Source organism: Scyliorhinus torazame, chromosome 7, assembly GCF_047496885.1.
Source record: "Scyliorhinus torazame isolate Kashiwa2021f chromosome 7, sScyTor2.1, whole genome shotgun sequence".
Lineage (NCBI taxonomy): Eukaryota > Metazoa > Chordata > Chondrichthyes > Carcharhiniformes > Scyliorhinidae > Scyliorhinus > Scyliorhinus torazame.
Genome location: NC_092713.1, coordinates 43,195,483 through 43,209,772, shown reverse-complemented (window position 1 = coordinate 43,209,772; position 14,290 = coordinate 43,195,483). Strand labels below are relative to the sequence as shown.

General features: G+C 49.7%; 1 long non-coding RNA gene across 1 annotated transcript in view; it reads right to left on the bottom strand.

Annotated features, from left to right (window-relative positions):
* The window catches only part of LOC140427273 (uncharacterized), a 123,481-nt gene extending 110,057 nt beyond the window's left edge, over window positions 1-13,424 (bottom strand). The window contains exon 1 of the long non-coding RNA XR_011948424.1: window positions 13,349-13,424. This is a non-coding gene — a long non-coding RNA (uncharacterized lncRNA). The remainder of the gene's footprint in view (window positions 1-13,348) is intronic.
* Window positions 13,425-14,290: the final 866 nt, after the last annotated feature.

Here is a 14,290-nt window from a genome sequence, read left to right as displayed (position 1 = left end):
CGGCATCTCGCAGGCATCGGTGCACCGGTGCAGCCGTGCAGTGACAGACGCCCTCTATGCCATTGCGGACCGTTACATCCAGTTCCCTGTGCCCGGGCAGCGGGCTTAGCTGCGGCGGCCAGGATGCCCATGGGTCCTGGGGGCGATCGATGGGCTGCACGTCGCCGTGCAGCAACCTGCGGATAACAGGGCCATGTTCACGAATAGGAAGGGGACCTATTCCATGAACATTCAGGTGGTCTGCGACCACCACATGATGATTCTGCAAGTCTGCACCCGGTACCCGGGCAGTGTACATGACTCATACGTATTGCCGCAATCTTTCATCCCCACCATGTTCGAGGAACGCCGCCCCCCCCCCCCCCATGTTCGAGGAACGCCGCCCCCCCCGCCCCCCCCCCCCCCTGGCTGAGGGGCTGGTTGCTGGGCAACAGGGGTTACCCGTTGTGGGCGTGGCTGATGACGCCTATACGGAGGCCACAGACAGACGTGGAGAACAGCTACAACAATGCCCATGCAGCGACCAGGGGTGTGGTCAAGAGGTGCTTTGGGCTGCTGAAGGATGCGCTTCAGGTGCCTGGACCGCTCTGGAGGGGCCCTCCAGTACCCGTCAGATAGGGTCGGCCACATCATTGTGGTCTGCTGCGTCCTGCACATCATAGCCCAGCAGAGGGGTGATGTGCTGCAGGCAGAGGAGGGGGAAGGGGTGGAGCAGCAAGACGAGGTGCAGACCTCCCCAGATGAGGAGGATGGGGGCAATGGTCAGGAGAGACGGGCTGGACATGGATGGGAGGCTGCCCACTGTTACCAGCTAGGCCAGCGGGCGCGGGACAGGCTAATAGCCGCCCGGTTCACGGACTAGGGGGACGTGGGAATCGCCGAGTATGGGCACAGAATGCACACTACGGCACCAGCCTACCACCATCACCCCACCCACCCAACACCAACCACCCTCACCCCACCCACCCAACACCAACCACCCTCACCCCACCCACCCAACACCAACCACCCGCGCCCCACCTGCATGTACACCACCCCTCCATTGCACATCCACCTGCGGCACAACGGGCCGGGCTCACGCAGTCGCCGGTGGAAGCGTATCTATTGCAGGCCATGGAGGATGATGACAGCCCACTCTGCGATGAGCTCTGGGCTCCACATCGTTAGACAATGTCTGACCCATGGCCACAGTACCACCCTCCACCCGGACCGTCCCTGCATGCGGCTGTGACACTGCAGCGCACGGTCCCGTCGTCTGCCCCGGGGGGATGGCGAGGGCGACTCGGGGGGAGGGGGGCACACTCACCTGAGGCCGACGTTCTACCACCCCTCACACACCCACTAATGCTCACCTCACACCACACCCCCACGCACATCGGACAGAGCACAAAGGCAGCTTCTGTAGGTGTGAAAGTGATTTTAATAACAGTACATACACGTGCCCTAGCCCCAGAACTAATCTGTGCCCTGCACCCATGCCAACTTACTCAGTGTCTAATTTCTTGGCCTTACGGGCCCTATGACAACATCTAGGTGGTTCCCCAGATGGTACAGCAGAACTGGAGGTGGACGCCTGTGATTCCTGCCCTGTGACTAGGGACCCCTTCGGCGGCCGTTTCCTGGGGCGGCCCGGCCTAGATGGGCCAGGCTACGGCTCGGGCGACTGGGATAGCGGGCTGCCAGCCTGTCCTGCCCGTTGCCCACCAGATGCACCTGGGATGGAAAGGAGGGGGGGTGGATGGGGGGGGGGGGGGGGAGTCCGAGGAATCCGAGGTGTCGCAGTGTTCCGGGACCTCCCCTACAGGGGGACCCGGAACGGGCCCCAGCACCTCCTCCTCCCTCGGGGGGCCCGATGGCCCCCCGGGCCTCTACATGGGTCGAAGATGCGAAAGGAACCGACGCCCCCCGACACCTGGCGCTGCCAGTCCTGGAGGCCCACCCTGGTATCAACAAGGGTCTGCAAGTTTGCAGCCATGAAGCTCAGGGAGTTGCCCATCGTGTCTGTGTCTGGGGAACGCCGGCCAGCACCTGGGCAATGGCTCCGATGCCCTCAGCGATGGCCTGCTGAGACTGGGCCATGGCCTGCAGAGACTAGGCCATTGTCTGCTAAGACTGGGCCACAGCACTGAGCGCCTCTGCGATTAGCTGCTGGCTCTGGCTCACGGCTGCCTGTGAGAGGGCAGCCATGTCCTGGGCCACGAAAGCCGCCTGCACGGAAAGCCCCACACCTTGCATAATGTGACCCATGTCTGACACCGTCTCACCCATTGCCTGCATCGCGGACGCCACCCGTACGGTGTCAGCCTGGATGATACGCATGACCGGCACCACTGCCTGCTCCTGCACGTGGGTGGACTCCTCCACCTTCGTCTGCAGCTGCCACAAGACGGCCGTCACCCCCTTTGGTCGTCCCTTGGTCCGTGCCTGCATCGGGTCTATGGGTGGGTGTGGTAACTCCAGGAACCCGGGACCCATCTGGGCGGCAGATGGTTGCCTGCCCTCCGACAGCCTGGCCCCTCGGCTGCTCCTGCCTCCACCTGCTGTACCGGGACGGCTGTCTTGTGCGCACCAGTTAGTGTCCCAGATGCCTCATTGCTAAAGTGCCCAACTGAGGCGAGTGTCTCTGCGATGGTGGAGGGTGTAGGAGACAGCAGTGGCGTAATGGCGTGCTCCTCATCCGACCCGAAGTCCGGGGTCCCCTGGAGTAGTGATTCCTGTCCATCCTTCACCTCTGTGTGTGTGTCGTGTGCGTCAGTGTCCTGGGCGTCGGTGTCCTGTGTGTTAGGGTCCTGTGTGTTAGCATCCTGGGCGTCAGTGTCCTGTGCATCAGTGTCCTGGGTCAGCTGCGTGGGGGCCTGTTGCTGTGGCTGCCCTCCTCGTCGCTGGGTGTGGCCCTCCTCGTCGTGGGTGTCAGCGTCGCCGCACTCGCACTAGATGTGGGCGGCGGCAGCCTGGTGCTCCGGGTTAGTCCCTGGCTCGTGGCCGCCCTGAAATGTCCTGGGGGCGGCGTATTTCCCCCATATCTCCCCTTCCCCCATATCCTCCCTTCCCCCATATCCTCCCTTCCCCCATATCCTCCCTTCCCCCATATCTCCCCTTCCCCCATATCCTCCCTTCCCCCATATCCTCCCTTCCCTCATATCCTCCCTTTCCCTATATCCCCCCATATCCGTACTTCCCCCATACCCCCTATTCCCCCTTCCCCCATATACCCCTTCCCCCATATCCGCCTTCCCGGATATGGATATGGGGGAAGGGGGATATGGGGGAAGGAGGGATATGGGGGAAAAGGGGATATGGGAAAAGGGGGAATATGGGGAAAGGGGGATATGGGGGAGGGGGGATATGGGGGAAGGCGGGATATGGGGCATTATGGGGGAAGGGGGATATGGGTGATATGGGGGAAGGAGGATATGGGGAAAGGGGGATATGGGGGAAGGGAGATATGGGGGAAATGTGGGATATGGGGGTTAGGGGATATGGGGGGATTTGGGGGAAGGGGAATATGGGGGAAGGGGGATATGGGGGAAGGGGATATGGGGAAGGGAGGGTATGGAGGGATATGGGGAAGGGGATATGGGGGAAGGGGGGATATGGGAATATGGGGGAAGACAGATATGGGGGAAGGGGGATATGGGGGATATGGGGTAAGGGGGATATGGGGAAGGTGGATATGGGGGAAGGGGATATGGGGGAAGGGGGGATATGGGGGAAGGGGATATGGGGGAAGGGGGCATATGGGGAATGGGGGATATGGGGGAAGGGGGGATGGGGATGGGGGATGGGGGAAGGGGGCAAGCAGTGGGGGGTCTCACTTGGCGCTGCACGGCGGCAGCCATTTTGCCGGGTCCCTGGGGGGGCGTCTTTTGTGCAGTGACACCGCGCACGCCCGTGACGGGTGACGCCGTCGCAAATGGCGTCACGCCACTACGAGCCTATTCGGGGCTGGAGAATTCGCGACATTTCGGGAGGCTGGGGGGGATGGGGGTATCGGTTGCAAGTTCAGGGAGGGGAATCATGGGCCTTGTCGCTTTGTCTATTTCCAGGATCCTTTCATAGAGATAGAAAAATACAGCACAGAACAGGCCCTTCGGCCCACGATGTTGTGCCGAACCTTTGTCCTAGATTAATCATAGATTATCACCTTCCACCCTACCTCACCCCCATTTAACCCTCTCCCTCACATCTTTTGGGTGCCCTGAATTGGAAGCCGTAATCACATTGGGGCCCAACTATTTTATATAGCTTGAGCAGAGCTACTTGGTTTTGTACACTGCATTCCTCTATTTATAAATCCCATTTAAAGCAAAGGCTTCAATATGATATATTTTACAACCATGGTTTTTTCAGACAATTACTCACAACTTGGTCATCCATGTTGCGCATTCAGCTCAGCCTCTTTGAATCTGGTCCTATATAATATCCCAACAGCACATCCAAAAGACTTGAACTTCACCAGCACTGTAAACAACAATCCTATGTCCAAATGTAAATATCTCGAACTAACAGGGACATATTTTATTGGTGTATGACTCCTGGTTTCACTTCCAAGTTTAAAAATGGCAACCCCCCCCCCCCCCCCCCCCACCCACATGAATTAGCACTATTAACCTGCAATAATGTCTTACTTCTTTCCTCACAAGTGGGGTTTGTCAATGGAAAAATTACACTTTGCATTGGGTGCTAAATATTTTCTTATTTTAAATTGAAGCTAACCGTACGTACAAATGTCCAGCATGGAGCATACACTAGGAGAGCAAAGACTGCAAATCCTGGAAATATGAAATATAAACTAAAATGCTGGAAATAGTCAGCAAGCCAGGTAGCATCTGGGGAGAGAGAAACAGAGTTAACGCCTCAGGTCCACAATCTGCGCTAGTTCTGATGAAGGGTTTGATGGGATGACCTCCGTTTCTCTCTGCACAGATGCTACCAGATGTGCTGAGAATTTCCAATATTTTCTACTGGAGCTGAGGCAACTCCTTTTGACTGTCCTCCAAAAAGCCATAGGCTTATTGCGAGCCTGGACTGAGCCCGCAGCCGCCACCCTGAGTTCCCGACGGGTGCGACCACACGGGACCCACGCCGTCGGGAACTCGGCCAGTCGGGGGCGGAGCATCTGGGGGCGGGCCCCAAGCAATTGTTTCCGACTACGCCGCTGTGGAGGGGGCGGAACATCACAGAGGCGACGACGCCCCCAATTCTGTCGGAAATTTGGATTCTCCGGCCCGTTGCCGAACGCGATTTAGGCGTCGGCGACAGGAAAATCCAGCACCTGAGACCTCCAGTCTTGCCTCCTAACTTGTGCTATTTTATGTATGGAACCTGCCTTTTCTCTGCAATTCCTTCAGGACTTGAATGCCTTCTCTTGCTTCTTGATAAGCGAGGCACAATACTTAAGGTGCACACTGACCAGAGCACCACACAGTTTAATCATAACCTTAAATCCCAATGTTTTAGCTATATGGTTCAGTACTCATTAACTTCATTGCTGCTCTGTATTTCGTGTATATGTTGTATTTTTAATCCAGTATCAGGGGCCTAGCCTATTTAAAATGGATGGGTTCATGTTTTTGTTAAAGAAATGCACTAAGCATTTTATAAAAAGCGTTCACAATAAGACCACACTGCACAATTTGATGTATTAGTCCCACTAATTTATGTGTTTTGAACATCACTGACAATTTATGACACTCCTTTTCTCTGCTGCTGTATGGATTATATCTTGTATTTTTGTTGAAGCCAGCATTTTCACGAGCAGCAAGAAAGGATGCGATTCAATTTTATTAACTGAATTGTAAGAGGCTTGTTAAAAGCTACTGAGGAGCTTGCATCATTGTGCAGTGTGACAAGATGCTAACTATTTGAGCTGTAGCCTCATGTTTCAGCCCCCCTCAGCAGTCCTACAGAGACTGTCCAGTCACTTAAACAGTAATATTGGCTGAACTTGGTGCAGTAAGCACGATTACTTTGGGAATGTGGTGCCAGAAATGATAAATTGTTTTCTAATTAATACGTCCATATTTGCCCCGTGATCTTCAGCTGCAGCATAGTTGGGACAGCTGAGATGAGCGTGTGAGTTGATGATGTGCTCATGAGTTGCATGTGTTGAGATCTCACAGCTAATTCAGAGCTGTGTCTGCAGCAATAATAATAATCACTTATTGTCACAAGTAGGCTTCAATGAAGTTACTGTGAAAAGCCCCTAGTTGCCACATTCCGACGCCTGTTCGGGGAGGCTGGTACGGGAATTGAACCCGCGCTGCTGGCATTGTTCTGCATTACAAGCCAGCTGTTTAGCCCACTGTGCTAAACCAGCCCCTAACATTGGAGTAGCTCACTGCAGTGGGAGATCACAATATTTTCCTCTGTGTGCTGGATATAGTGAAACTGTAAAACACATTTCATAGAATTCAAGGAATTTACAGTGCAGAAGGAGGCCATTGGAAAGAGCATCTACCCAAGCCCACACCTCCACCCTATCCCTGTAACCCAGTAACCTGACCCAACCGTTGTTTGGACACTAAGGGCAATTTATCATGGCCAATCCACCTAACCTGCACATCTTTGGACTGTGGGAGGAAACCGGAGCACCTGGAGGAAACTCACGCAGACACAGGGTGAATGTGCAGACTCCGCAGACAGTGACCCAAGCTGGAAATCGAACCTGGGACCCTGGAGCTGTGAAGCATCTGTGCTAACCACTATGCTACCGTGCTGATAGATAAAGAATATATCTACCACACAAAGAAAATCAGGATATCGGGAAGTTAAATATAAATTGATATATATGTATATCTGGAAGGTAAACTGTACAGAAACTGTGCTGAGTATTAACCATCAGTTTTGGAACAGGATCTACACACATTTATCTTCATTATTTTGGTTTCAAGTGCATGTAGAGCTGTGGGTGTGAGTTTAATCTAATAAATACAGTGGGGTCAGGTGGATTAGATGTGTCCATGAGTATGCTTGACAAAGGACTGCAGCCTCCTGCTGCACAAGCAGATTTAAAAGATTTACAAATTGATACTCAACCTGTTTGGCCACGTTACGAACACACCTTCCATGGCCATCAACTCCCGAAATAGGACTTGAACCTGGAGCTTCTGGCCCAGAGGCAGGGACACTGCGCCACAACATCTTCAGGGGTTAAAGTTAAGTATAACGAGAGTGTAAAATAAGCTAAAATAGCAAACTCAGAACATCTGTGATCATTGAACAAAGAACAAAGAAAAGTACAGCACAGGAAAGGCCCTTCGGCCCTCCAAGCCTGCACCAATCATGCTGCCCGCCTGAACTAAAACCCCCGACCCTTCTGGGGACCATATCCCTCTATTCCCATCCTATTCATGTATTTGTCAAGACACGCCTTAAATTCACTATCGTGTCTGCTTCCACTACCTCCCTCGGTAGCGAGTTGCAGGCTCCCACCACCCTCTGTGTAAAAAACTTGCCTCATACATCTCCTCTAAACCTTGCCCCTTGCACCTTAAACCTATGCACCCTAGTAATTCACTCTCCCACCCTGGGAAAAAGCTTCTGACTATCCACTCTGTCCATGCCCCTCATAATCTTGTCGACTTCTACCAGGTCCCCCCTCAACCTCCGTCGTTCCAGTGAGAACAAACCAAGTTTCTCTGACCTCTCCTCATAGCTAATGCCCTCCATACCAGGCAACGTCCTGGTAAATCTTTTCTGCACCCTCTCCAAAGCCTCCAAATCCCTCTGGTAGTGTGGCGACCAGAATTGAACACGATATTCCAAATGCGACCTAAGTATAAAGCTGCAACATGACTTGCCAATTTTAAACTCAGTGCCCCGGCTGATGAAGGCAAGCATGCTGTATGCTTTCTTGACTACCCTCCCCACCTGCGTTGCTACTTTCAGTGACCTGTATACCTGTACACCCAGATCCCTCTGCCTATCAATACTCTTAAGGGTTCTGCCAGTTACTGTACGCTGAACTATGCCTCAGCGAATCGGGATGGTTAGGTTGCTTATTTGAACCAGAAGGAAAAGCACTTTCTTTTGCAATGGTACCTTCTGCTAATATAGTACCTTTGACATAGTAACACTCCCAAAGTGCTTCACAAAAACTTTATTAGACAAGGTTTGAAGGTAAGGCACAGAAGGAAATATCAGGGTAGATGTTTTAACCTGACAGGAGGCCCAGGAATCTGCAACATCAGAGTCCCTGTTGTTATGTGCCAGGGTTTAGAGAACCCCAAAGTGTATCATGGAGTTCACCTGACCCACAATGTTTACTAGATTGTGGTATGGGGAGCACACGGCCCACTCTACAGATGTGGTACAGCAGAAATGGAAAAGTATTTTTAAAGCAAAACAATGTTTATTCTATGAACTCAAGTTAACCTTTTTAAAACATAGTGAACATCTTAACAACCATTAATTCAAATGCAATCCCCAAAGAATACAACACTGAGTAAACCTTTAAGCTTTCCTTTTTAACATCCATATGACTTAAAAACAAAACCTTTATCAGAAGCACATCAGTTTAAAGTCACTACTGAAAACATTTATAATTCTGAATTCACCAAATGACCAAGAGATAGTCTTTTGATGGCAGAGAGAACAGCAGTACACCTGTTTGGTCTAGCTTCAGCTCCAACACTGAAAACTAAACTAAAACACACCCTGCAGCCTGCTCAAAAACGAAAGTGAAAAGCTGACAGACAGCCCAGCTCCACCCACTCTTTGACATCACTGCAGTAGTAAACACCCAGATATTTATATACACACCCATTTATAAACACCCATTTCTTAAAGATACTCTCACACGACACTGAGGCCTCACCTGAATACAACCTACCCAGGTAAGGGGCCGGGGCTAACCCCACTTTTCCTAGGCCTGCTGGAATATAAATACCCCGGCCCAGGTATGGGCTGGGTGGGGGGGGGGGGGGGGGGGGGGGAGACTCTTTGGGAGTAGGAGGAGTGTATAGTAACCTGAATAAAATATTTTTCTGCAGACAATGCTTCTGAGTGGTCGTTCGTCTGAGAATTTACAGTAGGTGACTGGATGTTTGGTCAAAGAGGTAAGTTTTAAGGAATGACTTTAAACAAAGAGAAGGGTAGAGAAATGGAGAGGTTTAGAAAATAAATTCCAGAGATTAGAGTCCAGTCAGCTGAAAGCATTAACACCGATATGGGAGCCTAGGGAATTGGTGTGTGAGGGGGTAAAATGGGAGAACAGCGATCTTGGAAGGATGTATGTCTGGAGGAGGTTACAGAGATAGGGAGGGGGGAAATCCTGGGTGGAATTTGAAAACCAGGATGAAGAATTTAAAACTGAGATGTTGTCAGACAGGGAACCAATGCTGGTTGTCATAATATACACCAGTATATCATGGTGCAGACACACACACTGATGGACACACAGTGGGACCAATCAACACACACAACACCGCAGCCAATCACCAGTTAGAGCACACGTACTATAAAGACAGGGGGCATCAGAGTTCCCGCTCATTCGAGCTGCAGCTTCCTAGTAGGACAGAGCTCACAGCCTGCAGCGCAGACATTCACCATGTGCTGAGTGCATTGACTGGTTAGGACAAGGCAAAGGTCTTTAGTTAAAGCTAATATCGTGTTAACCCACAGTGAGAGTATGTTAAACAGTTAATGACTCAATAAAATAGTGTTGCACTATTTCAAGTGTTGGTGACCTGTATGTGTTCCACGGATCCAGAGCGCCCAACACAACATTGGTCAGTAAGCAGAAAGATGAGTGTGTACAGTATGCGGCTGGCAGAGTTTTGGATGAGCTCAAGTTAAAAGTGGGAGGTCTGCAGAAAGTAATGGTATGGATAACAGATGGGTCAAATCAGTTGGCTGAAATAGGGGTGGAAGCAAGCAATGTTGATATAGAGGTAGAGGTTGGCTGTCTTCGAGATGCAGAGGATGTGTGGTGTGATTGGGTAGCTCAGTTTGGGATTGTATAGGAAGCTGAGGCGGGATTCTCCCCTACCCGGCGGGGCGGGCGGTCCCGGTGCCGAGGAGTGGCGGGAACCACTCCGGCGTGGGCCGCCCCGAAGGTGCGAAATCCTCCGCACCTTCAGGGGCTGGGCCGGCGGTGGAGTGGTTTGCGCCCTGCCGGCTGGTGCGGAAGGGGCTTGGCGCCACGCCAACCGGCGCCGAAGGGCCTCTGCTGGCTGGCGCGAATTGGCGCATGTGCGGGAGCGCCAGCATATGCTGGCGTCATCCCAGCCCATGTGCAGGGGGGGTTCATCTCTGCGTCGGCCATCGTGGACTTTTATACCAGTCAACATGGAGAAATAGAGTGCCCCCACAGCACAGGCCCGCCCATGGATCGGTGGGCCAGGCCACTGTGGGGGCACCTCCCGGGGCCAGATCCCTCCGTGCCCCCCCGAGGACCCCAGAGGCCGCCCGTGCAGCCAGGTCCCGCTGATAAGTACCTACTCTAATTTACGCCGGCGGGACTGACCGAAAACGGGCGGCTACTTGGCCCATCGCGGGTCGGAGTATCGCCGGGGGGCAGCGTGAATCCCGCCACTGCCAAATCCCTGGCGCCGGAAAATTTGGCAGCTGGTGGGGGCGGAATTCATACTGCCCCCCGGCGATTCTCCGATCCGGTGCGGGGTCAGAGAATCGCGCCCCTGATGTTGTAAGTTGCAAACTCAAACAGTGCCATGGAAGGAAATTAAGTTGATGTTAAGCGAGCGGTGAGCACCAATAATAATGGCTTCATTCTTCCACATGTTTAATTGGAAGAAATTTCTGCTCATGTCAATGCTGCATGTTGGATAAACATCATGATAAATCAAATCCAAGTCATAAAACCATAATTATTGTTGACCTGGATAATGCAAAGCTCGTGTTGACCTTTGTAAGGGTCCTTCCTCATGATTTCCTTATTTCCCTTTTATTTTTGTTAATATCATTTTGGATCCATGAATGCTTAATGGACATTTACATTTTAAGTCAAACAGCAGAAAGAATAAGGAATTCAAAAAAAGTTACAACATAGTACACTCTTCTAGCTTTGGACAAGAGAACTCTGACTTCTCGCACTCAGTTCGATTAGTTGGCTGGTGGCCAACAAATTGGCCGAAAGGCTGTATTCTGCCCAGTAACATGTGGTGATTGGATCCTGTCTGAGTGGGATGATTTCCAGCATCTAAGGAAAGCAGATTTTTGACCTGGCCACACAGAAAAGGAACTGTTCTCTCCTTCATGTTTGCCCTGGAAATGCTGTGAGCTGTTGTATCTCTGAAACTGCAGAGACCTGAATGAATCTACAGTTGAAAGTCATTACAAATTGGAAAGCAGAAATCTTGACCTGAAAGCCTGCTTTGAAGGGCAGTGTGCTAAAGACAACCATCTGAAACAAAGACACTTTTTTCTTAATGTTACTTATTATTATTCACCCTTTCTTCCACTCTTGTCTATTGTGTGTGTATAGAGGGTGGGAGGCAAGTTAAAGTAGGGAATTGGGAATTAGCTGATAGTTAACCAGTTGTATTTGCTTCATATTTCATTACAAGTCTTGTTAAATAAAAGTAATTCTGTTTAAATTTACAAACCTGGTGACTGTAATTATTGGGCGGACAAGGACTTTGGGTGTTTAAGTTTACAAAACTGGTGATTGTAATTATTGGGCAGCCAAAGGCCAAGGACTTTGGGTATTTTTCTAAAAAATATTAGTTAATTCAATTGTGTTGTGACTCTGGGTTAAATGGGGTTGGAATTGACTGCACACTAACCCAGGATGTTGTAACACTTCGAAGGAAAGCCCACTGAGAGATCTAGTGCACTCTGGTGAGTTCTGTAAATCAACGTGAAATTGATTGTTGCGATGTTTAATGGGGATTCTTGGCATGGAGCTGTAATGATGTCATCAGCTGTCCAAAAGGTCAATTGCATTCAAGAATTCTCAGACAGACAGGAAATTAAAAGCCCTAACAAACAAATTGCATCGCAAAAAATAGAGATTGGAGGGAAGATGGAGGCTAAAATATCATAATTATATAAGGAACCTCTTTTAAATTTCCTTTTTAATGCCTGCCCTGCTGGCTGTTTTTAAGTACAGACTCTTGGTTTTGAACTGAAACACCCCTGCTGCAAGCTACTATTTGAACTAGCCCAGGCACACCCCTTGGCGCAGTATACTCTATATAACATAGCTTGCGATGTCATTTTGATTAACTTGAATAGCAGCCAATCCCCTCATCTGAATCTCCAGGAATTTTTCTGTTTTCGATTGGGATTGATAGAGCCTTTCAGAAGATTCCAGGAGCGGGTTCCATTTTTGCTTACAGTTTTTTTTTCTGAAAAGGAGCTGTGCAGAAGCCTGTTAAAGGCTGGAACTTCTTCTCTTTCTGATATCTCAACTAGAGTGAGCAGGTCTGGACACTATTAGTCTTGTGAAGGTTTGACTCCTGATTTAAATGCTGCAAACATTCTTTCCAGCCAGACCTGTGCAAGTTTAAACCTCTGTGAGAAAGGCTGGGAAAAGCCCAGGCTGATATCTCTCTTCAGAATCCAAAAAGGGTCCTGAAGCCCAGAGCCTTTTCTCTTTTTCTGTACAACAGCCGGAAACCTTGCTCAATGACCAGTGAAGCAGCTGAAAGGCAGAGTGGATGGTAAACTCTCAGGTATAGAACCATCTCAGTGAGACTGAGAGTCAATCTGGTGGAGACCTGTACAGGTGAAGGTGACTCTCCAGAGGAATTCCTTCAGCTCACAGGGTCTCATCGACAGCAGGTTCTAAAAGATCCAAACCAACCAATGATTTCAAGTTCGCAAATATTCATCTCAGCCCTTCTAATCCCTGTTATTTGTGAACATTTCCTACCCCATCCACTGTGTGTCTATCTCGAGTGTGTCAGGGTGGAGGGTGGGACAGGGTTTGAGGAACAGTTAGATTAGTAGACCATGGTTCCATTATTTCCATTCCATATTTATCTCTTCTCTTGTTATAAACAAGCAGTTTTTAAAAAAAAATTTACTTGCAAATCTGGTGCCTGTAAGTCATTGGAGCAGTCAAAAGTCAAAGATCTCAGGAAAATATACAAATTATTGGTTAATTCACATACGTTGGGGCTTCGGGGTCTGTGGGGCTGGAATTGACCGCACACTTGCACAGCATGTTGTAGCAATTAATAATTAATGAAAAAAGTTGAGTAATCATAACGAAGATATTTAACAATGTTCCACAAATATATTTTTCAGTGCCAGATACGTTTTGAGCAATAATAATTTTTCACACCTTGATTTAAAACTGAATTACAACTGAGTGAACAAGATGTAACTTTTCATAAGTTGCCTAAAGGTAATATGAAAGCGGAAGAGAGTAGGTTCTCACCACATTAATTGATTTCACTGATTGCTCGGTGTGGCAGGGGTTGGTCCACAACCTTAGAAGGTCCACATCAGTCTGACCATGCACTAAATCCTGGAGTAACAATAAATTTTAGAGGAGTAATGATGGAGAACACTTTTGTTCCAGTCAAAAGAAAACACAAAATCCACACCAATGTAATTATGATCAATATGAAAGCCTATCTACCATCCAATCAGTTATTATGTGTGTCTGAATGGGATCTGGAGATTGCTCAATAGCAGTGACATTATTACAAATGTGCATTTACCCACTTCGGTAGGAAAAGTAGAATTGCAGAGTTATTATTTAAATGGTGATAGATTGGGAAATGTTGATGTAGAAAGGGATCCGGGTGTCTTTGGCCACCAGGTACAGCAAACAGTTAGGAGGGCAAATGGTGTGTTGATTCATTGCAAGATGAGAGTACAAGAGCAAGGATGTCTTACTGAAGCTGCACATGGCCTTGGTGAGACCACACCTGGTATATCTTCATAGAATATCTTGGAATTTACAGTGTAGAAGGAGGCCATTCGGCCCATCGAGTCTGCACCGGCTCTTGGAAAGAGCACCTTAACCAAGTCCACACCTTCACCCTATCCCCATAACCCAGTAACCCCACCCAACACTGAGGGCAATTTAGCATGGGCAATCCACCTATCCTGCACATCTTTGGACTGTGGGAGGAAACCGGAGGAAACCCACACACACAAGGGGAGAATGTGCAGACTCTGCACACAGTGATCCAAGCCAGGAATCGAACCTGGGACCATGGAGCTGTGAAGCAATTGTGTTAACCACTATGCTACCTTGCTGCCCAACTGCATCTTGGTCTCCTTATCTAATAAAGGATAGATTTTCCATAGAGAGTGCAGTGAAGGTTCACCAGACCAATGTCAGGATTGTCACATGAGGAGAGATTGGGTT